This window comes from Dermacentor andersoni, chromosome 11, assembly GCF_023375885.2.
Source record: "Dermacentor andersoni chromosome 11, qqDerAnde1_hic_scaffold, whole genome shotgun sequence".
NCBI classification, from domain to species: domain Eukaryota; kingdom Metazoa; phylum Arthropoda; class Arachnida; order Ixodida; family Ixodidae; genus Dermacentor; species Dermacentor andersoni.
Genome location: NC_092824.1, coordinates 121,176,479 through 121,202,120, shown reverse-complemented (window position 1 = coordinate 121,202,120; position 25,642 = coordinate 121,176,479). Strand labels below are relative to the sequence as shown.

Genomic DNA, 25,642 nt, shown 5'->3' with positions numbered 1-25,642 from the left:
TCTCGGCTGTTCGTGTGTGCCTTCTTGTGCGCTTATTTTCCGTTGATCTGCAATGCACCATCTAGCCTGTCTGCAGGTGTTAGGCTACAATCTTAGGTTGTTCAAAACCAGACACGCAGAAACAGTCTTTGTAATGCCCAGGAAGATGTATACCATCTGCTTTACCAATGCTATTAGCATGCTCCCTCAGCCAGTCATTGGTGCAGCGTCCCGTTTGTCCAATGCAGGACTTGCTGCAGCTCAGAGGGATTTTTCCATTTGTCCAATGTAGAACTTGCCATAGATCAGGGGGAGTTCGGATTTCATCTGTAGACATGGTGCTTTATAGGTCCTTTTCAGGCCATCGAAGTGCAATGTGATGGCTGGTACTTGTGCAGTTCTCGCATACAGCGGTGTACACTCTATACAATACCATCTAAGAACAAAAGGTAGAGTGGCTGAGAAGTGGAATCCTGGACTGCCACTCTGTTAGCTGTAGGTTCGAATCCTCGCGGCACAGTGAGTATTTTTCCTTGTAGTTATCTTGTAAAGGATTTTAGGATACCAGCGACGACACCAGTGGACGTAAAAATGACCAGGAGAGTGAGCCCCGTAACAACTATTGCTGTAAAATGAGACGCGAGGTGAGGGTACGCAGAGGGGTCGGGGGAGGCCAGGAGCTGGCACTTGCTGTCTTTCTGCTGTCACTGTGATGGATGAGCGGGGCATGTTCACCGATGATAATTCAAGGTTGTATCAGTTGAAACATATTTAAAGCAGAACTTTCTTTTTGAGCCCTCCCATACTTTTCTAACTATGGCTGCTGGTTGGGTGGGTGCTGTCTGCTGCTGTTTTGTTTAGCTGACCGTCATCATCATGAATGAATGTGTGTTTAGTGGCACAAGGGCCTGGTATGGCCGAAGAGCGTCAAGCCAGTGTTAGTGGGTTCACAGTGGAGCAATGAATTCTGAGAAGTAGACAAGACGTGGGTGTAAAGGGGCCTAAAAATAGACGCTCTAAAGTGTGTAAAATATACATGTAATAAGCTAACGGCAATTACTAATGAGGTGTATTATGACCATGAGAAGTTCATTGCGAAAGAATGATACGATATACAAAATATCTCAGATGCAAGATGCAAGGATTGGCAAGAAGCACTAGTGCCTAAACAGAGCCCTTGAACGGCAAGGGCCTGAAGGTATGTGCTATATAAAACAACTATCACAGCGGCATCCTCTGGCGAGAGGATGTGCTACGACTTTATTAGGCTGATCACATGTAACACAATATTGTTCAAGGGGCGTAGGACTGCTTTGGTGTCAAAAAAACGGTTCTGATTCAAAGAAAACATTGTCAGATGAAGAGGGATGTGCTGCCAGTATGCTAGGGGAAAATGTTTCCTTCTGTCAGCTTTGGCTTCCTGACACTCCAGGAGGACTTGGAGGACGGTCAGTCTCTCCCCACATCTACCGCAGATTGGAGGTTCATTTCCAATAAGTCGTATTTTTATGTCCACTGCAGAACGAATGCATTTCCCTGCGGTCTCCAATAACCAATGTCTTGTGCTAGCTGATTCGAACTTGTGCCTGCAAATTTCCTAGTTTCATCACCCCGCCGACTTTTCTGCCATCCTTGACTGTGCTTCCCTTCCCTTGGCACCCATTCGTTATCGCTTATGGCTCACTGGCTATGTATTATATGGCCTGCCAAGCTCTAAATTTTTTCTCTTAATATATTTGTGCATATATATACAAACTTTATATGAAGGCATCCATGACGTGGCTCGTAAGCCTTGTGTGCTGACGAATATGTCCAGCTCTGTTCTGTGTAACAAAACAATAACTTCCTAAATTACACCTGCACATATATGCTGTAATGAATGCCAAATGAATTGATTGATTGATTGATTGATTGATTGATTGATTAATGTTGGCTCGCAAGAATCTCCGAAGCACACAGATCTTGACCGAATGGCGAATTATATTTAACAGATTCTTTGACTTAATCACTCAGTATGTGCCTCTTGGCCAATCCTCCAGAATGGGTGTACACCATCCCACTATGTATTATTCCTACATGATAAAACATGAAGTTATAATGTCAGCTCACAGATATATCTGAAGCACACTGATATGGTTATAGGATGGTAAGTTACATTTCATGAATTCTTTGATTTACTTTCGTGTCATTCGGCATGTGCCACTGGGGCATGTGCCTGTTCTTGGCCAACCGTCCAGCATGCGTATATCCCACTGTGCTGCAAGAAGTACAGAATAAATGTTGCTTGATATGCGTCATACTTTTCTGTGTACGTATACATCTGTCATTACCAAATTGTACGCATCACCATTAGCTGTAAAGCATTTCATCAACCACTTTACTTAAGCTGCACTTCGCATAGATTCCAACATGTGCGTTGGATCTCCATATTTTTTTCTGTGTTATTTGTTGGACTTAGCATGGAAGCTTGGGCTTGTTGGTGATACATTGAAAAAAGGACACAGCGCAAAAAAGACAAGGACACGAGAGAGGACACAGTGCTGTGTGCGTGTGGCTCTCTCGTGTCCTTGTCTTTTTTTGCACTGTGTCCGTTTTCCAATATTTGTTATAGCTCTGTGCCTGCATCATATTATAAGTGAAGTGTCTTTTTATTTGTGTTCGACCATCAGAAGCAGGCATTCTTAATTCCGGCACAGTCGCATCACTGTATAGTATTGTGCCCTTGCTAGACCGCTTCTTGAAAAGATTTATTTTGTGAATTGGATACAACCACATTGTCATAGGGCAGGACCTGCAGTCATACAGCATCTTTCAGCATTAACAAAATTAGTTAATCAGATATCTGTGGGGGAAAAAAAAAACTGGAAAAAAAAAGAATGGTAACTTTGATGTGAAAATTTATCCACAGACAAAAACAAAATAAATTTTCTGGATGAAAGAAAAACTGAGATAAGTATGCCGAATTTTGGGGAAATAAAAACTGAGCACACTGAACTTTGTATATTGGAAACTCAGCTAAAATCAGATTTGGTGCTTCAGGTTCACCTAGCAAGTGTTATAGTATCTGGCGATATGAATATATGGTAGGAACTTCATTAAAGGGCAATATTAAGCATATTTATCATTTGTTGCTGCATACAGCATGCAACACTTTGGCCAAAATTGTGTCTTATAGCCGAAGTTAAAAACATCCACGGTTCTGCACTGCACTTCAGAAGCTACTAAACATTGGCCGATCGAAATTTGCAGTTACAAGTTTTCTTTTGTTTATTTTTATTTAAACATCAAACATGAAAAATGTTTGTACTTTGAGGCCTCTCTTCATGTTCTGGTGTGAAATTTATGAAGTTTTGTCTGCATGCGGATCCCAGCAATGTCTGTCTTAAATTTCTCTTGCATGCATCCTCTTGACTGAATACATATCATTGAAACCTTGTTAAAATTCGCATTAAGTAACGCTTTTTCTATCCTTTACTTTGTTGGTTAGCGATTGTATTATAAGCATACTAATCAGTCCTTTTCATGTTCATTTTGTGTTGTCTTGCTTACAAGGTATTGTCTTTGTTCCAGAACAGTGTTCTATTGAGGCTAGTGTAGTGCAGTCAGCATTGTTTTGTTATGCGTTATGAATGTGCTACTTGGACAGGGGCCTTTTCCTTTTAAAGTTTACAGCTTTCACCGTGAGAGTAAGAAATTGGGCTAGCTGGTTTGTGAATAGTATGCTGAATAGTGGAGACAACAAAACAAGTTCAAACTCAGCTCCCATGTGTCCCATCCTTCTTGTCTTGTTTCTTGATCTGTTCGCCATGGTGTCCACATTGAATTCTCTTGCCAAGGATCGTTAGCTTGGGTAATTTTTGTGCTAATCAGCGAGCACTTCCTTTGTGAACTTCTTTTAGGTGCATTGTTTGCTTTTGAAGGAGAGAAAGAGTTTTGATGCATGGTTTAATTTATACTGTTCCTGCCCTGAGTCTCATTGTTGAACTTTTTAGCATGCGCACCCTGGTTGTCACTTGGAGACTGTGACTGAGTATTCCAAATTCAGTTAAGCCTTTCCTTGGCATCACAAATAGTGGGTCTCTAAGGCGTCGACTACATGGAGGCAATGGGGCCAGAACCTCTCAGAACTTTCCTGCGGGGTCCTGTATATGGTCCAGGTTTCTACGATTTAACATTATTTTTGTAAAACAGTGGAGTAGAAGAACCGAACGTTGGGCTAGTTGGTACTGGATAATTCCGTGGGTTGCAGAAGACACGTGGACAAGAAGGAAGGTATGAATGACATTAGCACATTAGAATAAAAAGGTTATTTTTTCAGCAGTATGATATTTTGACTGGCAGAAATTATTTTCGTACATGCAGCGTTATGAGTGCATAAGACATTCTCCAGTATAATTGATCAGAAATACAGGACCCGACTTAACAGGGTCAAAATCTTCGAACCTTGATAGTTGGGTGCCATGATCGTGGATTAATTAATATGTTGAGAAAGCTTGGTGAGCTTGTTGAAAGGTCGCGGGATCGAATCCCGGCCATGGCGGCCGCATTTCGATGGGGGTGAAATGGTGTCCCGGAGTCCAGAGTTCGAAATTTCCGGAGTCCTCCACTACGGCGTGCCTCATAATCAGAAAGTGGTTTTGGCACGTAAAACCCCATAATTTCATTTAATTTTTTTGACCTTGTTGAATAGCTATTAGCTTTGTCCTTGTCAAGTTTCCTCCATTGTTTCCATCTGTCACCTGCCATGGTAGCCCAAATTCTTTGGCATTGCGCTGCTAAACTTGTGGTTTGATCTCAGCCGCGGTGACCAGATTACCATAGGGGCGGAATACAGAAACGCTTGTGTACCATGCCTTGAGTACATGCTAGAGAACTTCAGGTGGTCAAAATTATTCCGGAGCCCCGACTATGGTGAGCCCCATAATCAGATCAAGATTATCATCATCATCAGCTTTTTTTTTCGTCCACTACAGAACGAAGGCCTCTCACAGCATTCTCCAATTACCCCTGTCTTGTTGCAGCTGATTCCAACTTGTACCTGCAAATTTCCTAACACGATGGAGACAAAGAAGTTAGAGTGCACAACTTTCAGCAAACATTTATTTTGCTGGTAGACAGGTTTATCGCTGATGTCTGTTCATTTTGTTTTGGAACAAAACAAGAAAAACCAGGCACAGATACTGCTCCCATTATGTGACTATTGCTCAGTGGCAATGAATTCTAAAAAGGCCAGCTTTTTCCCCCCCTCAAAGCTACAGAAGGACTCTTTACTGCATGTGGGCACAGTATCTGTGCCTGGTGTAGAAAAGAATAAATGTGCACAGGCAAGCACTGCGAGAGATGAGAAAGAAGTTGAAGTGAAGAAGTAGCTGGCTCTCTGTCTGGTTTCTTGTGTCTAGTCAACATTTCTGCATTTTGGTGCTGAAAATATTGATATGCACATGTCTCCTTTCTACGCCTGAAGGTATCATCTACTCGAATACTTCATAATATTGTCACCCAGCTATTACAACTAAAACAGTTTACCACCGACAGATTGGCTAAAAAACGTCTGCCTTTTGCGATGGCTGGTCCTCGGAGAGCGTGCGGGCAACCATGAACTTCATCGTTCTCGCCTTAAGGGTCCCATGTCATCACGTGCAAACTTATTTTGTGTCAATATGGGCTGTGAGAACTGAACAATGCATCATTTGCGCATGGCGTACATGCCAGATGACAGTCTACTATTAAGAATGGTGAATTAGTCAGAGGGCGGATATCGGCACCATTGCAATGATGACAAGGACAGCATTGCGCTAAAGCTCCTCACCAGCGTGAGCATTGAATTCCTGACAAGTATAGCATTCCGGCATGAGGGCATGACCTCACTGCAAAACAGTCGAATGTGAGTCTTCTCAAGCAACTAGCCAGATTTGTAGTATTCGTATTCCAAGAATTGCTGCAGAAAGACCACTTTTACCAGTCATATGGTAAATTGGCAGAGTTCAGCCCAAGATTGTGACAACGATGTGGTTTCCAGGTCACAGAGAAATTCCTCAGAAGGGCTGTTAAAAAAGCATCATACAAGATCTGCAAGCAGCTCACGTTGACTGCCATGGAGAGCCAGCTAATTGCCCTAAATATTTGCACTTCATGCTAACCCGTTCAACGAGTCAAGGTGTGAATACTGGAAGAGGTGCTGCTCCCTTCTGTTGTGCTGTGGACCTCTTTCCTCGTGTCACTGGAACAATGAGCAATCTCTCGCTATATCCCTTTCCACTCTGTGCTCACGAAAGAAGTTGTGCATATTGTGCACTTTCACCACTAAGGCATAATCAATAGTGGCTTCGAATAACCTGATATAATGTATCTGACATCATTGTTTTCCCTGGTGTAGGGATCCGGGGATGACTGATGGTTCATATATAGACATTGTGTGCTCTTGCATGTAGTGTTCTTTGATATGTAGTGTGTTCCTACATGTAGTGTGCTCAGACATGTACTGTGCCCTGATAATGATGTAGACAACTCTGCTCCGGTGTAACAAGTGGATGTGAAAGCCCCATTAGTGACCCTCAGAGTGACAACCGACTTGCAGCCATAGACTCCAAATCCAACACTACTTGCATTTTAAGACTGATGGAATGCCTCAATACCATGCGGTCAGCTTGATGAGCACAGAATATGAAGATTCTCGAGGAAGCATGGTCGCTGCTTGCAGACTCTACTGTTCACATCTCCAAGTGTTCAGGTATCTATGATCATCTGTCTGCTAGCAAAGCTGAGTTCTCAACTTCAATGAATTTCTCGGAGAGCCCATTGCCGATGACGAGCTAGAAGCAGAATATGTGACAGCTGCAGAGTATAATGATCAAGCTATCAGCATGTTTGCTGAGGTTCGCTGCAAAATTGCCATTTTTGGAATGCATGGACAGTGCAGTGGAGACTGTTACCTAGGAATGAGACTTTAGGAGCACCCGTGGCTATGCTTAGAATTGGCCCACAACTGCCAAAGCTTGATATGCCCATGTTTAGAGGTTAAATCAATCCACGCTCAGATTTCTGGAGACAATTTAGCAGACTGTTCATCTGAGCGACACCACCTCAACAAGGACCAAGTTTTATTTCTTACAGTGTTACCCAGCAGGGGATGAGGTGGCAGCAGCAATTGCTGGGTTACCAACTTCTGAATATCTTTGTGCAAATGTCATCAAGCCTCTGAAAGAATGTTTTCGCAATCGAAAAAAGAATTGAACTGCACTACCTGTCAGTGCTTCGAAATCTACAGCATGTTAAGTTAGGCAGTGATGTATGAGGCCTCGGGAATCTGCATGATTCTGTACAACTAGATATCTGCTGCCTAACTGCACTAAATGTAGCAACACTCAGTTTCTCAGCAATGCTGACTAATATCCTGCAGGAGGCTCTGCAATACAAGTTCCTCCTTTTGTATATGATAGAAAAGCAGAGCCAGGCTTTAAGACAACGCTTGTCTTGTATAACAAAGAGAACGTTTCGTAGCCAGCCGTGGCAGCTGTGTCATTGGAGGCAAAGCTAAAAGAGCTCTTCGCATTCACACGTGTTCAGGTAGCAAGCCGAGAGACGTGCCACGTTGTCACAACTCTGAACAACCGTGCCAAAAGTATGTAAGGCAGCAACACCGCTTCTGTACTTGCACAGCACGTCCTACAGCTGGAGCGAATGTTTATTCATTTGCTCAAAAAAGCGCCGCAGATGCATTTGCAACACTGACATCTCTTTTGCTTCTAAGAAAGAGCAGCTTTCCAAGGACAACTGCTGCACAGGACAACTGAAGTCGCCAACCCATTGCACCATTTATATCCCATTGATGTCAATACAACATCATGTTCTAGACATTGCACACATCCTATAGATGTCTGTATTTTTTCAAATATTACAAATACATACCATGGATAATCTAAGCCCTATGCAGATCACATTGCTGTAACGTTGAAAGGATATCATAGCTGGACACAGGTGACCTCTAATAGATGTTCAGTTTAGGGATGCAGGAGGTCCACAGAACATTTAACGGATTTTTCCTGTTCCCACTATAATGAGCTGCATGCCTGCAAGTGCCACAGCAGATGCACTATCGAATACAAATGAAATGCGAATAGCAGAGTGTGTGGCTGAAGCATAACTGAACATACAGTGTGCAGCGTCAGCCAGTCTTCATTGTACACATGCATGCGCATGTGGTTTCGACATGGAATGCAGGGCTGCTTATCCTCGTGCAGTTTCGTCACATGTATTTTGTTTGATGGTTGTATTCTCACCCCGCCATTGCAGTGCCTATCTGCGATTACTGTTAAGGTGGCTAGCACTGTTGTTGCTATTCCAGTGCACTAAATTTTTGGTGCTATTAAAATTACGATTAGACACTGGCAGCTTTGATGGTGGTAACAACAGCAAAGCAATGCACGTTAGGAAACTGGGCGCATGCCTGCTAAATCATGCTACAGATGCGGCGATGGTGCTAGCCACCATTAAAGTGTACTGCCAGGTGGGGATGGCACTGCTGCAGAGGGATGAGAAAACAACTTTTTAAGAAATTATGGGTGACCTTTATCCTAGAAGGATGAGCAGCGCTGCACTCTGCGCAAGAACCACATGCCCACTCATGTGCACAATGACTGGCTGATGACATGCACTGTATCTTTAGTTATGCTTCGGCCACATGCTCCGCTGTTCGTGTTTCATTTGACCTCGATGGTAGATCTGCTGAGGTGCACTAATGCCACAGTTACCACCATTGTTGGTAAGTAGCTGGTGACCTTGTTTGAAATCTTTTGTTAATGTGTAAATGCCAAAATATAAATTGCAACACTGATGAGGTATCATTCGTATTAAGGCGAACATGGCTCATCTGTCGAAAAATTTGAAGTCCGGTGCTATGGCACCAAAATTGGAGGTCAAACCTACGGCTGTTGGTGCTAATTAGGTAGAAGATAATTAAGGCATAGTTCATTAAGATAGAGTTAATTAAGGCACTCTAACCCATGACCTTTGGTGGAAGTTGAACCCACTTGGAAATACAGGCGAACCAGCCATATCTCCAAGTTGGATTGCAGTTGATACCGTGAAGGTCAAGAGTGGAACCCACGACCTTTGGTGTTAACACGTTCACTGCGTCATGGCCCACCGGTGGGTCACGCAATGCAGTCCAGCCATGCTGGCGCAAACAACGAGGCCTTTCTTGCAGTGCAGCAACGACATGCTTCCACAAATGCATGAAAATGCATTTCCACTATCATATCACAGATGGCGGTAGAGATATAAAGCGCGCCTGTATTTATTGACATTGGCGCTTGCAATGCGTCTGATGATAAAGCTGACGGCTATCAGGAAACGGCGCAGAAAATGTTCCAGCTACCCGCTCCAGCCTTTTGTTCGGGCGCTTTCCACATGTGCAACGTACTTTTGAAAAGCGCTCACAATGTGTGCAAGAGCTCAGCTGAAGAATTAGTCTGTCCTGTTCGCAATAACTTGGCTCACTTTTAATGCCAAGCCTCGTGGTCCTCATCCTTGTGCTTTCCATTTTTTACGAGCATTCAAAAATCGTGATGGACTGTCAAAAATTCGACGGAGGTACAGAAAACCAGAAGAAAGGACCCTGCGGTGGAAGCGGATCCGCCGAGACACACGGCAGCCCAAATACGTTGCCATCCACTTTGTGCGGCACAACTTCTGCTCCAGCGAACGTTGAGTGTTCAAGCAGCGACGATGACAGCCTCGAAGAGTTATTGGAAAGTTCTTCTGAACTGTGGGATGGTGAGTCAAGCATTTGCGGTGAAGCGGTATCTGAGGATTCGGAAAATGGTGATGTTCAGGCTGCATTACCTGCCGAAAGCTGGAATGCGATAACGACTAGAGTTAGAGCGATGTCATATTCGAGCCCTCCTGTGCTAATCAGCCTCCCGACTAGCAACGATGCTCTCAGCTTGTTTTCTCTTTTTTTGACTGATGACATTTGGGACATGATGGTTCATGAGACAAACAGGTTTGGGAAGCAGTACATAGACTCGAACGTCCTACAAGAGAAATCGAGCGTGAAGAAATGGACTGAGACAAACGTGCAAGAAATGAAAGTGTTCGTTGATGTACTGATCTGCATGGGTCTAGTAAGGCTTCCTAATCTGCAGCACTACTGGGCAAGAAGCGATCTGTACGGCGTAAACTGCATTCGCCAGAGCATGGCCCGCGACCGGTTTCTGCTGCTACTAAGGTTCTGGCATTTCGCAGATAACGAGGAACCCAGCGTACAGCAGGATCGTCTCTATCGTATTCGACCCTTGATCGAAAAAATGAATCGCAATTTCTGCTCAGTGTTGGAGCCAGGCAAAGAGATTGCCATTGACGAAACGATGATTCCGTGGCGTGGGCGCCTCGCCTTTAGGCAATACATCCCTGGTAAAGCCCACAAGTATGGAGTCAAGCTATACAAGGCCTGCACGAAGGAGGGATATATACATTGAAAGTGCAAATATATGCCGGAAAATCTGGCGCCATAGCAGGTATGGGGCATGCCGAAGAAGTAGTAGTAAATTTGATGGCTGGCTTCACCGTCTGTGGTCGCACACTTTTCGTCGACAACTACTATGCGAGCATGCCGCTTGCATCACGCCTGTTGAAAGATGATACATTTTTATGTGGCACTCTCCGATCGAACCGAAAGGGGCTTCCGAAAGAAGTTACAGAAGCTACAGTAAAAACAGGGGAAGTCGTTGGTCTTGAACCCCACAACGGCGTAAAGGTGCTGAAGTGGTTGGATAAACGGCCCGTTCTCATGATGACAACGGTTGCTGAGCATGACGCCAGCCTTGTTGATACCGGAAAAAAAACAACGATAAAGGGTGAGCTGATCATGAAACCGCGCACAGTCCTCGACTACAACGTGGCCAAAAAGGGCGTAGACTACAGTGATCAAATGACATTCTACTACTCCTGCCTACGGAAAGGGCTCAAGTGGTATAGGAAAGCTACGGTGGAGCTCATTGTTGGAACTGCAGTTGTGAACGCATGGGTTGTCCGTTCAATGGTGGACGGTAAAATGTCGCCAATCATCGAATTCCGCGAGGAGTTGGCATGCGCAGTCTTCGCAGTATGTATTCCTTAATTATACACGCATGCAACCGCCATCTCCTGTCACAGTACGAGCAACGATATGCCTAATAAGTGTACTGGCACGCTTTCATAGCTTTTTCGGATTTGCCTGTGGCGATTTCAGCCCTTAAGGGCAGTAAAAGACTCATCCATTTTTCGAACTGCCTGACTTTTCGGACGTTGACTGTACAACTGACAAAGAGGGTGCTTCAAATGGTCCGTGGGGCGAACGCGCGGCGGAAGGAAGACAAGAACAGAAATGACCTACGCATTGAGGAATGAACGGTAAATGAAGCGTGTCGCTAATTTTTTTAATGAGCTTGAGCTCAAAAAACAGTTGACCAATGCCGAGATGCAGGTGTCCCTCATCCAAATCAAAACAAATTCTTTAAAGCAGGGAAACGCAACACTGAGGCCTTATGCGTGGGCTGAGAGTATCCAGGACACTTGAGGTTGACTTTCCAGCTGCTGTGAGAGAATCTCACTTGTTACAAAGTTCGGCTTGATACCAATGCTATCAGTTGATAGAAATAGCTCATATTCGAAAATATTTGCTTCTGTATGCATTGCCTTTTTATTCGTATTTGAGAATGTTCTACTGAACTTGCAACAGGTTTTGCAATGAAAAAAAAATATATATTTTATTCGCTGTGTATGTTACCAACCCCGCCCCTCTGTTTTTTTAAAAATAAAATAAACACTACTCCTTTCTATTCAAACTGGATTGAGTCGTTTTTTTATGTTTGAACATGCTTGCTAGAGAGGGACAGCATTGGGCGACATGGACGACTCAAGGAATTTTACAAAGGCACACATGGGAAACCTGGGAAACTCGGGGAATGTGGAAGTGTCAACTCGGTAGACACCCTAAGTCGTCGCTTGTGTGGGGGTTTGACTTGTAGGCACTGAGCGAACACAAAGCCATCTCCATTGTGTGGCTTGTCACTGCCGCGCGCAAGATCGCTTTAATAGAGTTTATATTTGATGGTGCTGCTGGCCAGGAGAGCATAAACCGTTGGACTTATTCATTGGGGTCATATCTGCAAATACTTACTGTGGAATTCACAGCTGGTGGATTGTACTCAAATGGTGACCTCAGCCAAGATCAGCACGGCCTATAGAACCAGCTGTGTGCAATCAGATGAATGATAAGCCAGAATGTTACACGTCACTTGTCTTTCTTCAGGAGTCATGCAAAGTTGACATGCTCATCGACTTAACGAAGTTCAGTAAACTGCAAAAGCTCCTGCTTGTCACAACCTGGATTTCTCAAGTTGTAGATTGAAGCTGTTGTATACACATATGTGGCAAAATTATTTTAGCAGAGGAGCTTACCAAGGCTGAACTGCTCTGTGCCTATCGTGCTCAACGTGAAGTTTTTTCTGAAGGCAGTGGCCACGTTTTGCTTGAAGACACTGTCACCAAGCATTCAGTTCTGCGCTATCTTCACTGTCGCCTTTATTCAGACCCTCAAAAGCCTCGTAGCAGGGACAACGAATCTTGCAGCATTCAGGTTAATCAACTCTCCTGCTCAAGCTTCTTTCTTGGGCCACTCGGCTCTATGTGAACAGGAAGTTGCAATACCACCAGAAGATTCTTAACCTTTGGCAGATCAGATGTAAAAGGAACACCTGCTTGAGCTGCAGTCACTTTAGTTCTACCAGCTGGATGATGTGATTATTATTGAGTGGTCTAACGCTTCTAGATGCATTTGGTCATTAAGATGAGTTGTGGGCTTCCCAGTCAAGATGGAATAGTACCAGTCTGTCGCAATGTCAAGCTTGCAAAGACTACTGTAGGGCAGGAGAATGTAGAAAAAGAATAAATGCGCACAGGCACGCACCGCGAGAAAAAAGAGAAAGAAATTGATACAGAGGAGCAGCCAGCTCTTTGTTTGGTTTGTCGTGTCTGTTTGATGTTTCTATACCAGGCTTTTCTTTTTTTTTTTTGTGACAGTTATAGTATAAAAACTTGTCTACCGGCAAAATAAACAATTGCTGAAAGTACAGCACCCAGTGTGTCCTTGTTAGGCCTCACTTTGTCTTCTTTATATGTTGTCCCCTGTAAGGGATGAACAACCAACATGACTAACTCGAAACGTTGCTCAACGTTCAAAGTTATAAGGGACCACCATGCCCTTTTTCGGCTAGCACTTAGAAGGACCCATCAGACTGAATTGCGCAGTGTAGCTTCTAGAATGCAGAAATTTGACAGCACCGTGGTTTCAAACATTAATGGAAGCACTCTGATCCTGGCTGCCTAGCTGTCCCACGCTTTTATTGATTCGCTATAGCAAGACCAACAGGATGATACTGCCTTTCTGGGAACTTCACAGGAGTGATTTTACAGAACAATGGTGGGCAGACCTAGAATTTAAATATTTAATTGGGCATTTGGAAAGTGAGACCTGCTTTGTTTGCAGGCTAGTTAAGCATAGGTTACTTTATTTTGCCTGCACAATGATGTGCTTTGGAGAGAGAAGGAACAAAAGGCAAGGAATTTAACCACACGCTTGTAATAAATTTCTCACTGTTCAGTGCCACCTACCTCCTTGTGTGTCAGCACTGTGGCTAAAGGTTGTACATATCTTCCATGACAATCTGACAGCAGAGCACCTTTGTTTCTCGTACACACTTGCTAGATTACAAGAGAAATATTACTGGCTGTGCCTGACTGCCATCATGCCCATTATGTCAGTGCATGCCGAGATGAACAATGCAGGACACCACCGACAAGACTAAAGGGATACCTACAGCATATTGAACCTCCTCGCTGACTGTTGCAGCAGATCAGAATGGACTTCTGGCCTTTTCTGATGTCAGCATCTAGGAGTAAGTGGATCGCCGTGGTTACGGACTAAGCATCTTATGAAAGTACTTCCCAAAGGGCGTGATATTCTTCGTCAAGATGAGGCTGAAGGGACGACATTATTTTTTTAGAACATCCTGCTTTGCCCCCGATGTCGTCATCTCCAATAAAGGAGCAGCTTTTATGGCTGACTTTACACAAGCCATCCTGCAACTCAGCAGCACAAGCGATTGAAAAAGATATAATTATTAGACAAATTGCCTTATGGAATGACTAAAAAAGACCATCACTGTCATGCTAGATGTCCAAGATGAACACAAGACATGGGATTCCTTCCTTCTGTATGTAACCTTTCCCTATGACATGGCAGTGGGAAAAGAATGCAAATGACGCTGTCCAAGCTGGTTTGCGAAAGGAACCGTATGAAATTGTTTGATGCCATGCTGCCGAACATCACCAATGAAGACAAACTTGACGTCGCTGCCTACCTCAAGTGTGCCGAAGAAGCTCGGCAGCCCAGCTGCCTGTGCATCAAGAACCAGCAAAGGATTGACACCCGACACTACAATCTTATGCCCCAGTGACTGTGTCTGGAGACCAATAGTGTGATGCAGACATAGTAAAAAATAACTGAGACCGTACGAAAGGGTCCAATGTTTTGTTGCACTGGATTATAATGCCTCGTTCGATATTCTACCCACTCACAGTGATGCTGCGCCTGATTCAAGTCCACGAAGTGAACCTAAGCGCTATGCACGCTAGCGAACTGTACTACTTTAATATTTATTATTCCTTTGTTTTGTATTGTGATTGTATTATACGAACATTCGAGGCGCATTTTCACTGTATTCTCCCGAATAAAGTCCAGGAGTGAGGAGAATGAACAGCCTGTGTGCCGTACCACTGTTGGTCACGTCATGTGCTGCTGGTGTGAGGGCAATCTCGTGTGATTCATGTTACCAAGTGTACGCTGCTCCACAGCGAGGCTAGAGGAGGAGAGCATTAGTCTGCTTTTCTAGACTTGCTGTGACTGCACGATTGGCCAAGTGCATGCGCATACCTGCCACTTCCCTGAATTTTTTGTAAGGCTTAAAAATTTTAGCTCATTCCTCGATTCTACAAAGGTTGTATTAAGTTTTATGAAAAATACACTGTGTTTTAAAGCCCAATGAAAGATGGGGTGGGGTGAGATTACAACAAATGTGAGTTTGCTGCTGCTATTGTGCTGCATTAAATGTGCATGCTATTACCCCCTTTTTGTTACGTTCATGGGATCCTTGTGAATTTTAATGTTGACAGATATAGCATATGTAGCAGTATATGTTGGAAGTCGCTTGCTGCGTGTGCAAGGAAAAAGGGCGAGCATGAAAGGGTGAGCCGAGATGGCTGATGGCTTCATGCTCACCTAATGTTGGAGGTCGCGTAATTCGAGTTTTGGAAGCACGACACAGTTGAAATGGTGAAATGAATGGCAGCAAGAAATGTTCGCTTTAGGACAAGCATATGCACTCCTTGCTGCCGGCCATGCTGATGGCTCTCCTCATGAGGCCAAGTTGTGACAGCGAGTGCTCGTGGTTATAGAGTGAGATATATTCATATTTGTATGACATATGTAGCACAACGCCTATTTATACTCTCATCTCAGCAGTTCCTTGCAGTACTGTGGAAGCTACATGACATTTTAGCCAATAGGAAGGCCGAATGCCGCTCAAAATGTGCTCATCCACGCCGTATTGTCTGCTCAGCATCTGCTTTGCCATCCTTCATAGTTGGTGGATTGAGGCAACAAATGTTTTAGCCTTGTAACCATAAACTGCATTTACTTGAATAGGACAGCAGGGCTCCGCTTCATCTATACGCTTTCTCAGCAGTTAATTGCAGCCTCCTCTGGCATAACTAATGGCAAACGCCCTTATATATGTTCATCCTTGCGACGTCTTATGCTCGGTGTCTATTTGGTATTTGCTCATCACCGTCATCACTTACCATACTAAAGCGGAGTAGTAAATTCATGATGCAGTGAAAATCAGGCCTTTATAGCTATCTGCATCGCCAGTGCATCACTGGTGTTAATGCTATGGCGCCTTCTGCTAACTGAAAATGAAACCACCTTTACGGCTCGGCATCATTTTACAGTTCAGTCCAGTGCCAAAACAAATATCTGATCTCAATACTAATAACAATACCTACCTGATGCTTTGCCCTCAGTGTGTGATTATATAAAGTGACGGTTGATTTTGCCATTTATTTCTGTGAAGGCAGAGAGGCAGTAACAAGTGCAAATTGGGATTGAAGCGGGTGGTCTGTGCACGTATGGGTGCTGCCAAGTTGCTCACATAATGACTGAGAATATGAAAGAAAGTAAACGTTTGCGGGAGTGTTCAAGCATTTGTACAGGAAAAACAATGACTCACAGGAAAGGAAAATAAGTAAGCTTACCAGCAAGTATGCGACCCGTGTGGTAAGCAGCATGGGAACAAAGAACATCGAACGCAAAGTCAGACAGGCTCACACAATATCCTGGGTGGTGGCAATGGAAAAGAAACCAGCTATGAGTAACTACCTAGGAGGTAAAATGAAATCGGGAAAGAAACAATGTTATGATAACTTGAAGTGAAGCTCTCTACTTTTCGAAACGAGGTCAGGATGCCTTAGCTAAAAAACTAATTTTAAATATCGGGTTTTACGGGCCAGAACCATGATCTGATTATGAGGCACGCCGTAGTGGGGGATTCAGGAATAATCTGGACCACCTGGGCTTCTTTAACGTGCAAGTATGCCGGTGCTTTCGAATTTTGTCTGCATCGAAATGTAGCCGCTTTCGCCGGGATGTGAAGCCACGACCTTGTGCTTAGAAGCCCAACACTATAGCCACTAAGCAACTATGGCGGGTTTAGTTTAAAGCGAGGTACAGCAAGGAAGAACAAGCATCTACTTGCTGTGGTAAAGCTATGGAAATTATGGTACATGCTTTATTAGAATGTGAAGGTATCTATCCAGCTGTTGGTTTAGGCTTCGCTGGAATCCCTGAAGCCCTTAGGGTTCAGCTATAGCAGGGGAAAACTAACCATGTCTGCAACAGAGGTTAGTAAAAGGCGATATCTATCCAGCTGTTGGTTTAGGCTTCGCTGGAATCCCTGAAGCCCTTAGGGTTCAGCTATAGCAGGGGAAAACTAACCATGTCTGCAACAGAGGTTAGTAAAAGGCGATTGGAGATTTGGTGGCAGAAAGGTAGGGAGGGAGACTACAGACAATGGAGGCGTACAAAAGCAAGATTACCAATAATGGTTTGGAAAGTTTGATGCTAGGAGTTTCTTGTCTGTAAAGCAACAAATAAATATAAAAAAATACATTGGGCAAAGTAAGAAAAAAAGCTTGGTGGTGCAACCCACTGCCCTGCTTCAATGGAGATGCTCATAGCATCCATCCATCCATCCATCCATCCATCCATCCATCCATAGTAATCACAGTGAGGGTGGCTATTACGGTTACCGGCGGTAAATGCCACAGTTCATTCGCCGTATATGACATGCATGTGCAGTGGGCTGAACAAGTCATGTGTCGCTGAAATGTATCATGTACCAAGCAAAAATAGAGCTCTCTAATCCCAGCAATAATCAGACAATCACTCCTGTAATTATATTACGCTGCGCAATAATATTACCTGTGTACACCTCGTACCTTCGGCAGTGCTGAAAGTTGCTTGTGAGATACAGTTTTTTGTTTTTAGCGAATCAAGTCGCAAATTCTTTTCTACGCACTTAGCTAGACAAAATGTGCAACTGCAGCCGGTGCTATGACAGCGAGGCTTGCGAGATGCTGAGCGGCAAAATCCAGAGGTGACTCTAGGTACAGCTGCAGAGTGCCAGTCTGCAGATCTTCATCGCTGCTTTTTTGCCTAACTTCGCCTCCATTTTGTCTTTAATGGCATCAATGACGTCAGATCATCATGTCTGTTGAAAGTAAGAAGGGGGGTGGGGGAGGTAGCAACCATAGGTACTGAGGTGTCCGGACCCTCTCGCATGGTGCCGTTTCCTATGTGATGGTTATCACTTATTGGCATCCCCTTTGAAATGGGGTGGTGACAAAGTCACCTAGCTTGCTTGAGCTAATCAGGTTTGCTATACGTGTTTTGCATTTTAACATTTTGTATACACCTCCTTAATCTTCTTTCTCTTCCTTAAAACTTCTATATCTACCTTGTACCATTACCTATACCTGTAATGGATTCGGTCCTATCAATCTCTTGATAGGGCTGCCTCTTGCAAGAGACATGGGAAGGTTTCTTGTTTATCTTGACTGCCAACCGGTTGATGCATTCACCCACCTTAAATCCAAACGCTTCTGGACGGTGTAGCTTACCTACGGGTCTCGCTGGCTGTGAATACCTTTGCATTCCATTAGGATGTGCTGAATGGTCTCCAGATATTTGCTGCAGCAGACACATGCCTCATCTTGTTGCGAATATTTGCTCTGTTATGTTTTTGTTTTTAGGCAACAGGCTCGAATCTCAAATAGCAATCCACTGCTCCTTGTGTTATCGTACAGGTTTTCCCTTCTAATTTCTTTTTTGCCATTGTTGTAAATGTCCATGAACGTTCGTGCACTGCCATAGGAAGCACTGCCATGCGGGAAAAAAGGGAAACAAAATAGACCATGGAGATTTATAAGAATGGCAAGAAAGAAATCGGGAGGGAAAGTCTGTATGATAACACAAAGGGGAGTGCCTAGCTATCTGAGGACAAAGACATACATAAAGAAATATGCGCCAGAAGATGCATGTGTGTGCTGGAAAAAAAATCCCAGAAACTACTTGGCACACCGCAATGGAATGCCAAGATATTCGCCCAGCAACACCTGTAGGGAGTGTCCACCTTCCAGAAGCGTTGGGGTTCAAGGAAGGTGGAAGTATTACCTGATCAGCAGTAGAGATGTGTAAGAGATGATAAGAATACTGCTGGAAAAAAAAGCAGGGAAGAAATTGATGGAACCGGAGTCATTGCAAGCATAAGTAATTCCACAATATTGTAAGAGAGGTTTTAAATACAGATCAGATAGACAAAAGGCTGGATAGCGATAGCCGTAGTAAAACCTGATTAAATCAAGCAGGCTAGGTGACTATTTGTCCCTGCCCTGCTTCAAAGGGGATGCCTATAAACATCATTATCATCAAGCCGCTCTGTGGTGCTGCTTCTACGTGCGTTCACTGTAAGTAACAAATCGGCCCCCTGAGGTGCCTATAATTCTTCATTGTACAGGCAAATTTGTTGTGGTGGTCCTCGCTGTAGAGCAGTTCACAATGCACATTGCACTTAGGAATTCAGCCAGAACATACAAAATCCTTCATTGCACAAGTCATTCTGCTGTAAGGCGCTCGCTGCAGCTTGCTTTGGCACTTTTGCCTGTTATCGTGTTGGGCGGTGCTTCAACTTTCACTGCAGCTACAAAGCTGCAGATGCAAAGGGCACATTCTAACAACCGAGTAGCAAAGCACAATGACGCTGAACGCAAACTATCCCTAATAAAGCAAATAGCTTTGTAGAAGTGTTCGGCTATTCGCTTCATTGGCAATCATTGTTGATGGTTTCTGCAAAATTTCTTTTTTTTTTCGGACGAACGAGACAATCAAAGTTGTGTTCGAACAATGCAAACCCACTAAAACACAATATTGTTACAGGATTTGAATGAAAGGAAAGTGTTAGGTGCAATATCTTATTTTAATGCTGTCACAATAAAAAGAGTAGGTCACTGAACGTACTTAAGCAGTTCAGAGGCTTCCCAAGGAATTGAGACTCGGGGGTTTGTCTAAATTTCAAGGGGGAGGGTAGGGGGGCTGTTGAGGGTAGACGAGAAGTGGTAGCAATCTTTATTTTTTTATTTATGTCATTGATGTGTTATGTAGGACTAGCAGAGTTTATGACTCCAACACTCATGACAAAACTTGCAAACAATTACTTAACTTTACACAAGGGCTAAAGTCGTATTTATTAACCAATCAAACTAAAGAACAAGGACTATATAAATTGTGCCTTCTACATAAACACCAAGAAGTCAAATCCATGCTTACTACTACTACACACTACACACACCTGGAAGGTGTATATCGGAGCTTTAATATCGGTCATAGTGATTTGCGCGACGCTGGTACATCAGATATAAACTTACGGCTGCTACACACATCAAATGGTTGAATATGTAGAAGCACAGGCTCTTTGCACATGCTGACCATTCACTTAATAACTAAACTAGTAAAAGAAATATAAACAAATATGTCAGCGTCTATGTACTTCCTGCTAATGGTGAGGAGGTCGTGGTTTCTTCCACCACAAGCCAGCTATGGACGATGGGTGGCTTTGCATACATACCTATCTTTGGGCTCTATTTGGGCACGACAGCGAAGACAGCGGTGCGGCTAAGCGTCCGGGGGCACAGATCTAAAACTGCCGCTATTTCCAGAATAAAGGGGTTTTATGGCCCCGCGGCTCACGGCGGCAACAGTATCTACAGTAAGATTTTCACTTCGGAGGCCACGCGTAGAAAACGTGACACGATATTGTAAATTCCCTGCTGCATGCAGTGCAATAGTATTTGGTTCAAACGTTCACAGGATCGCGCCTCGTTAACAGATCGGCAAGTCTTCAATGTTCAAAAAGTGTTTCAGGGTTCCTTTAAGTGCCGTACCAGACCACCTTTGCGTTATCTTTCAGAATGTGCAACCGCCCAGTGACAACAATGGCGCCCTATGGATATCCTGTGGACGTCCTCTGCCAGGACATGGATATCCTAGGGACGTGCCAAATACGTCCGGCGGACGCCCCTCACATGATCGTTTGGCTGCATTTACCGTGTCCCCACGGATATCCCTTGCATGTCGCATTATGGGCAGAGCTGGGTTAAGAAAAATGGTGGCCCTGGGCTAATGCGCATGCAGGCCCCTTTCCCTATACCGACCCTCCCCCCCCCCCCGTCGCCTGCTACGCTACTGGAAATATGCCATGTTTCATTTTAATTCCACCAAATTAAAAAGAACAAAGTGCGATCAACGGGATTATTATTATTGTTATTATTATAAGGAAAACAACAAAACTTGCTTGAAATGCGTGCTGTTGTAAGCACCAACACATATGTTCACTTTGTGATTAATCTGCATACTGTTTTCAGCAAAAGCTAGGCTTTAAGGAAAAGTTTAGTGCACTCAAGACGGACAAGAACATAGAAAAGACAACACAGCTCAGATGTCGATCCTTCTGAAGCTAGGCTTTGTTTGCATCACTAAGTTTAATCCCGTGAGGAGACGCATGGTTGTATCCAAAAAATTCTTTATTAAAATTCAAGCATCAGACTGCAGTAATCGTTATACACGTTACTCTATAAATATGCAATAGATATATACAATACTTAAGGCAATACAAACACCATAAAATGCACTAGAATACAGATGAAAATTATCAACTGTAATTACAAAATATTATTTGAAAATATTTTCGTTAAAGGTAAGACAAGGAAGGATGACGCCAAATAAACGTGACACTATCAAAAACAACAAAAATACAGTTATTTATAAGCACGCTAAATATCACAAGAAGGACAAACAAGAGACGAACAACGAAGATTTGCATATATTGAATTAAACTGCTCAGCGTTTCATTAGAAACGTGGAGGCTGGGAGGCGACACAACGAACTTATTGAAACTAATCATGTATAGCGCAAACAGTCCTCTTTTGAAATGACATCTTTCGCGCCTTCGCTTTGGCGAAATCAGTTCAAAGGATAGATCGCGGAGGAGGTCACTTTCAAGGGACATGATAGCAAGCGATTTCACCTTGTCCTCAAGAAGGCTCGAACGAAGGTGATTTTTTATCAGTGACAACTTGGAAAACGATCGTTCGGCCTCAGTTTGCCAGGGTATGCTTAAGTACATTCGCAAAGCAATAGAAAGGTTCGGAAACATATCAATAAGCTTTCTTTCGTGCAGCAACTTCATTATTCCCAGGGGACTCGTGTCCTGGCACACAGAATTGTGCAGAAAGTTCGCAAACTGAACGATTTCAGCGGAGCATGCTGGCTCCAAATCATTTTTGTAGGTTTTCACTAACTTCTCAGCCTGCTGTGCCAGAGAGGCCTCGCTCCAAACCTCTGTCAGCAATTTTAAGAATCCGAACCTTTCCCAGAGTTCAGTGTAGGCAGCCTTTCGCACTCGTAAAGCAGAGCTTAGACTGTCAAGTATAACATTGTAGGTCTCTACGATAAACTTTTTTCTACCTTGTAGCGCACTATCGCTTTTCCGTCCGGGTGCTTACTCAAAATGATGCGTTTGCCCTCATCCTGATAACATTGATTGGTACTTAGCGTGTGTGCTCTCTCTTCGAAGGTATCAAAGATAGGTCGCAAAGAATTAACAAAGCCTTCTAGAGCTCAGCAGGTCTACAGCAGTTGAAATGTCTAGGCCTGGTTTCTGAAGTGCTACGCTCATTTTGTCAAAGCGCTCCAAGATTTCACTCCAGAAAATCGCCATGAATGCAGTCTCTAGTTTTGTCATTTTCTTGAAGAGAGAGTGCGCTTCATTCTTAGTGTCACTGTTTTCTTCCTCGTTCTTTGATATAGCTTCAAGGCAACACAAGACTGCATTGAAATTTTTCAGAATGGCCTTAAATGATTCAGCATGTCTTGACCACCTCGTCTCAGAGAGACTTTTCAAAACAAGCTGCTGGCCAGTTCCACCTATGCTGTTCAAAAGATACCTCCATCCCTTAGGTGAGGCAGCAAAGAACACATACAGTCTCTGAAATACAGTGAAAAATTTGACTGCCTTAAGGCAAATGTCAAGGCTACACGCGCCAACTAAGTTCAGTTAATGACCAGCACATGGGACGTAGACTGCCAATTCGTTCAGGTGTTTGATTTGAGCTTGCAGTCCTTTGTATTTTCCTGACATATTACTCACATTGTCATAAGCTTGGCCCCTACAATCATCAATTGAGGTGCCATTGGTCGTCAAGAGGGACATCACAGTATCGAAAAGATACAAGCCGGTATGCGATTCAATTGGAACAAATCCAATAAAGCGTTCGTACACTTTCCCATTTAAATAGTATCGTGAAACAACTGACAGCTGATCAATGTGAGTAAAGTCTGGAGTCGAATCAACAATTAAAGAGAAGTATTTTGCACGTTTCACTTCATCAACGAGACGTTCCTTGACAGCCTTTGCCATATGCTCGATAAATTCATCACAAATGGTTTTTGACAGATACGATGGGTGACCTTTTCCTTTGTTCCTGTAGCGTTTGATGTGCTCCTCTAGAAAGGGATCAAACTTGGCAATGGCCTCAAGCACTCCCATATAATCGCCATTTCTCGGTGAACCAAAAATCTCCTCACTGCCCCTAAACGCTAGGTTGTGCTCAGCTAGAAGCTTAACTACAACGACTACGCACTTCAAAACCTCTGTCCAGTAAGCGGTCTCAGTGACAAGATGCTTAACCAGCTCCTTGTCAATTGTGCTGCTCGAGTTAGAGCGGGCGAGCCATGGTGCCACGTAGTTCCGGTACTCGATGCTATTTTCATGTGCGCAAACCTTTTCTTCTGCTCATTTCCAATCAGAAAAGCCGTGCGTGGTGAAAGCACTGGGGTTGCTTGAAATCGAAAATAGTTTGCACATGAAACAGTAAACGGAACCTTTGGACTCCGAGTACATTAACCAGTGTCGCTCGTACGCCTCCCCATTTATAGCCTTTCTCACAAAAAGATGAGTTGACATATAGCGTTTCTGAGTTTTGTATTGCCTTTCGGAAGACGAAAAATTTTCTGCCCGATGTTGAAAATACAATGACCCTTTCTCAAGGCATACACTCCGAAAGCTGTCAATAATAACGTCCGGCCACTGAGCAGGGTCACTTCGGAGAATCTCATAACGTACCTCTTGCTGCGGGGGTGTCTGTACTTCTCTGTTGCTGCAACGAGAAGCCGTCTTATTCGTCCTCTCGAGGCACACTTTGTGGGTGGGAACATGATTATTTGAAGCCAACCTAACAGGAAACAAGCCAGTCAGTTCGCGGAGTGTTGTTTCCTGGCGCTCGTCAGTAGAAGGAGGCTCACCGGGGAGGTTTGGCACCTGTTGATCAGCAGTAGTAGAAATCAGGCGTGGTGGACCGGGCACCTGGAGCTCTGTGGCAGGGGCCCGGCTGAGTAGCATAGACGTTGCTCATTCAGAAACAGGACAGGGCTCGGTGAGCGTCGGTTGCTCAGAAATATGGACGACTGAGGTTGGCACCGTTTTCACAAAATCCAGACAACCAAGACGAGTCAAACCTTGCTTCTTGGCAGGAAACCCTGGGGATGGAGTTGGCAAGTCCTCCACAGAAGCACAGTCGGTACTATGGGGAGTTTGACACGGACTCTGGGTAGAGCGATCATACTGCTCCGCGGAAGCTGCATTCAGTAGATACTTTGTCACTTTTGGTAGCTTCTTTTCACGCTCTTCTCTTTCTAACTTCACCTTTCGTTTAGACGCACCACTTTGATGCTTCCGACCTAGCATTTACGCATGAATGGATGCTAATTATTCACCGGGCACTTGTCAGTCCGACACGACCGCAGTTGTCCAGCGGTGGCCGTCCCGATGACTGGCGCGCGCTGCGTGGATGGTCCGTGGCTGGCCGAGCGCGGTGCGTCCCCCGGTAGCTCCTCAGCGGGCGGGCTTATGCAAGCTTAACCGGCGGCTCGGGGCTGAATCGTAGCCCGCGATCAACTTCCTTTTATAGACGCGCGCCGTGTCTGTTTGTTACTAGCGCCAAAGCAGGCGTTTACATACGCATAGAGTTCCTTGTACAAATTCCCTCCTTCTCCGTACGAACTCCTCCCGTTCCGGTCTCGTCTTCCTATTGGCTAGGAACAACCGTCTGTTCTGGGAGGTTCTCGATTTTTCTTTCGCCCCGTCAACTCCGAGCGCGAGAACGAAGGGGAGAGGGCTACTCCTAGTGCGGGCGAAGTTACGCGCCCTCCGTCGCCTCTGAGTCATCTTTTTCTGCTTCTTTCTGGAAAGTTCGGCGGCCAGTCTGACCTACTTTTTCCGTCGACCGCGCGCGAGGGTGCGCAGCGACTAGGCAGGAATGGGCCCTGGAGACAGGCCTTTGTGTCCAGCTCTTCAACTTCCCCCTTCACTCTTCCACAACCCTAGCCCGAACAGTGAACATTCCATGCCCCACGGCATGCGGACAAAAACACGTGTGACGTCTTCTTTCCTTTCCTGCCTAGACTCTGCCATCAGACTCATCATTATCTGCTATCGGACTCAACCTCCCCCGCCCAAATTACCATCACGGTAAAGAAAAGTCGAACGGGAGGCACTGTTGGGTACTGCAGCACATCCTTTCTATGAGAAGGACAGTGGCGGAACTATTTGAGAGGTGGAGGGTGGCGTGGTGGTGACAAGGGGCAAGGGAGATTTAGGTCCTCGTGCACATTACATGTTTTAGGTGTTTCCCCCTTGCCCCTCCTCTCCAGACAGCACTGAACAGACGGACTGACAGGAAACCGTGAAAACTCATCCAAGCAAACGCACCTCGCTTCGTAAGAAAGAGGGCCCCGCCGGGGTGGCGGGGGATTCCTGTTTTTGCAGCTCGACAAGCTCTCCCCAAATGACCAGGCTAAACGCATGCTGTTACATTAGGCGAGGGGGGGGGGGGGAGCGTCTGCTCGTTCTGGTTATTTCGCTTCATTACATGTCGCTCGAAGTTCCGTTGCGTA

General features: G+C 44.5%; 1 protein-coding gene and 1 long non-coding RNA gene across 4 annotated transcripts in view; one reads left to right on the top strand and one right to left on the bottom strand.

Moving 5' to 3' along the window:
- Positions 1 to 25,642, bottom strand: part of LOC126539319 (uncharacterized) — a 361,484-nt gene that overhangs the window by 281,525 nt on the left and 54,317 nt on the right. The window lies entirely within an intron of this gene.
- LOC129386962 (uncharacterized) overlaps positions 1 to 25,642 on the top strand; it is a 59,668-nt gene that overhangs the window by 2,231 nt on the left and 31,795 nt on the right. The window lies entirely within an intron of this gene.